Source organism: Canis aureus, chromosome 8 (genome assembly GCF_053574225.1).
Source record: "Canis aureus isolate CA01 chromosome 8, VMU_Caureus_v.1.0, whole genome shotgun sequence".
Lineage (NCBI taxonomy): Eukaryota > Metazoa > Chordata > Mammalia > Carnivora > Canidae > Canis > Canis aureus.
The window spans coordinates 17,726,153-17,729,688 of NC_135618.1; the positions used below are offsets into that span (position 1 = coordinate 17,726,153).

General features: G+C 53.3%; 1 long non-coding RNA gene across 1 annotated transcript; it reads left to right on the top strand.

Moving 5' to 3' along the window:
* Nucleotides 1-2,069: 2,069 nt before the first annotated feature.
* LOC144318033 (uncharacterized) lies at nt 2,070-3,003 on the top strand. Its single transcript, XR_013383893.1, has 2 exons — nt 2,070-2,479; nt 2,570-3,003. It is a non-coding gene; the product is annotated as an uncharacterized LOC144318033 (long non-coding RNA).
* The last annotated feature ends 533 nt before the right edge of the window (nt 3,004-3,536 follow it).

The window sequence follows — 3,536 nt, forward strand, 5'->3', positions numbered from 1 at the left end:
AGATAGAGCGCTTTGCAGACTGGAGCATGGAGAATTATGCTCTGCATGTTCCAGAAAAGATGATCCATGATTCAGATGAAAAAAAAAAAAAAATGTCAGGTACGTTTTTGACAGTGGCAGCAAACCCAAACAGTATAACCATGCAATCAATACGGACGCCCTCATTAAAATCCCCAAGTAGCTGGGAGTTTGATTTTCAGCAGGGTCTGGACAGGAATAATGGATTTGGTGGCCTGAAGGAACATTAGAGGTTTTAATAAAAGGAACTTAAAATTACCAGTGTCGGCCCCGGTTCCAAGGAAGCCCTGGCTCCCCCCACCCCCCCCACCCCCGACGGTCACAACACAGGATGAACCTAATTCCTGGCCTCTCCGAGTCTTGCTTTTCAGTTTAAAATGACATTTTAGATACAGCCTGATAATTTCTCCTTAAAAATAAACTCATAAAAATTGCTTTAAAATTCCTGATCAATGTTTTCAGTTCACATAGATACTAAACCGAATTTCCTAAAGCCTGAAAAGCTAATTATGCATTCAATTAGAGTTTCTTAATAAAGATTAAAACTCTGAAGTCTATTACAAGCCCATATTTAATTCAACTGCCATTTTATCCATGCCATGGAAGTGTAAGTGGTAACAATGAATATAAATTATAATACATGCCATAGAAAGAATGCTATTTGTCCAAGTACGTTACTATAAAGAATTAAATTTTGCTATCAGTTCCATGATCTAGTTAAAATTGGTATTCTTTATTTGGTCTTTCAATGTAGTCCAATTTCCTACTTTGAAAAACAAATTCTAGGGAATAAAGAAAAGAGATTAATTTATCATTAAGACTCTGCTTAATTGAAGTCAATTCCGAACAAACTTGAATTCAATTTCTGCTCATTAAATTGAATGTGCTCTGCGTTCCTCTCTGCATTGCTTTGAGCAAGCAGCTGAGAACAAGGGACTAACATCAAAATTATTAAATTGAGGAGATTTTATTTGGTCTTCACATGCCAGAGCCGCTTTGATGAGGAGCTGTTTTGGCACTGAAAGGAAAGAAGAGCAGCTGGAGGAAAAATCAAATGAAACTAAGCCTTGGAAAATTGAAGAAAACGCAAGCTTAATAATATTTAATAATTAAATTTCCACAAACAATAGCGGCAAATGAAGTAATCTGCAAAGTCTGTGAACTCATTTGCATAATTGATGCCGGTCCCCTGTAAATGAATAATGAAGATAATAAAAGATGTTGCTAAAAATGGGCACAATAACAGCAAATTTCATCAAGCCGCGCTCTCTGATTAATCTGCTCTTGCAAATCAGCAGCGAGAGGGGAGCGCGTGATTAACCGCGCCGAGGACGGCAGCAGGCGGCGGCGCTGCCCTTTCTCCGCGTGTCTCTGGGCGCGGCCCGCGCTCCTCTCGCCGCAGCTGCCGCTGGGGCTGCCGCGGGCGCCGCTCCGCCGGGCGCCCCCCCCCCCGCCCCCCCGGACCCGCCCGCAGCCGCAGCCGCAGCCGCGCAGCCCCTCCCCCCCCGCCCCGCGCCCCCCCACCCCCACCCCGGGCAGCAGCCGCAGCCGCAGCCGCGCACCCCCGGCCCCCCCGCCCCTCTGCTCTCCGCCCGGCCCGCAGCCGCGCGCCCCCGCAGCCCCGCCCCGCTGCCCCTGCCCCTCCCGCAGCAGCGCAGCCCCGGCCCCCCCCTCCCGCCCCTCTGCTTCCCGCCCCGCTGCCCCTGCCCCTCCCGCAGCAGCGCAGCCCCGGCCCCCCCTCCCGCCCCTCTGCTCCCCGCCACTCTGCCCCTGCGCAACCCGCAGCAGCGCAGCCCCGGCCCCCCATTCCCGCCCCTCTGCTCCCCGCCCCGCTGCCCCTGCCCCTCCCGCAGCAGCGCAGCCCCGGCCCCCCCCCCTCCCGCCCCTCTGCTCCCCGCCCCGCTGCCCCTGCCCCTCCCGCAGCAGCGCAGCCCCGGCCCCCCCTTCCCGCCCCTCTGCCCCGGCTCGCAGCCCCGCCCCCCCGCCCCTCTGCCCCCGCCCGGCCCCCGCAGCCCCGCCCCAGCCATCGATCCCAGCCCGGGGGAGGGGGGGCGAGTGGGGGCTTCCCGCCGGCCCCCACCTAGACGCGGAGTAGACGAGAAACCATTAGCTGCACCGCGTGGGCGATGCAGTCGGGATGGGGATTCCGGGGGGTGGGGGGGGCTCCGTGGGGGAGCGAAAGGTGAGAGGTGCAGGGCGGTCCACGGGCGCTCGGGGCACCGGGGGGCGCGCGGGCACTTGGCCTCCGGCCGCACGCACGGCAGAGCGGGCCCTGGAAGGGGTGGGTGAGTGTGTTATGCACTTGTGAACTACTCTTCCCACAAGATCCGGAGGCGCGCGCGCGCGCACACACACACACACACACAAGGTGCATCCCACCCACCCTGCCAATTCCCTTCCCGGAAGGGACGGGGTGGAAGAAAGAAAGAAAAAAAGAAAAAAGAGAAAGCAACCCGCAAAGGTAGGCTGGACATTGCAGATTTTTTTTTATTTTAAATCGGAATAACATTTTCCAGTGTGCAACTTACGTTTTCGAGTGTATTCTTCTCAGGCCCAACCCAAGGGGCTAATAAAACCCTTGAGAGCCGCTGTGGCCCAGATACATTTTGTGCGGGAGTTTGTGAAAACAACTTGGCCGAGCGCAAACCTTAGAGGATGAAAAAGACTCCGAAAATGACACCGTCCCCCTGGAACCCCAGGCGCCCCACTCTCCTCCTCTCCAGGATAAAGTTGTCTCAGGAAAATAAAAGTGTTGATAAACCACGGTTCCACGCTGTTACTTATTTTACAACCCTTGGTTTGCAATCGATCATAGCTTGGGCCTAACAGGACTGACTGGGGCTTTCCATCTGTTTATAGTGTGTGCAGTGTTTTATCCCCCAAAAGTACTACGTCAGCTCTGTAAAATAATGTATTATTTCTGTTCGCGTCCTGGATCCACCTCCACAGTGGTTTTTGTTTAGAATAAAGGCCTTGGTTACTTTCCATTATTACCGAATGGAAACTTCAGTCCTAGACATCTGAGGAACACAGGCTTGCAAATCCAGTCCTGAGCTGGGAAAAACAGCAGAGCCCTTGAGTGCTTCACTAGGCGAGGGCAGTCGGCTCTATTTTAACTTGACCGGTTTTAATCCAGTTTCATGAACCATGAGCTTGCTTCTCCTCCAAAAAACAAGCCGACATGCCACCCTGAGTCCCAAACTCCATCTTTCTCGGTGTCATGTCATCAAATAAACCTGTGACTCCCTTGTTTTCGCTCAGCAAATGGCTCATTCTTCCCGGTGCAAAAACTGCACTGCAGTTTTCCCTGACTCCTCTCTAAATGTACAAAGAAATCCCAGAATCGTGGAATTTTGAGCCAGAAGAAACTTCCTCACTTTGCATAGGAAGAAAGGAAGACGGAAAGGAGTTGAGTGACTGCCCGTTCTCACGCAGGCACTGCCACCAGCCCCAGGTCCCTCTGCTGCCACACGAGTGGTCTCACCCCACCTCCAGCCTGGCGTGGAGGCCAAAGGAAG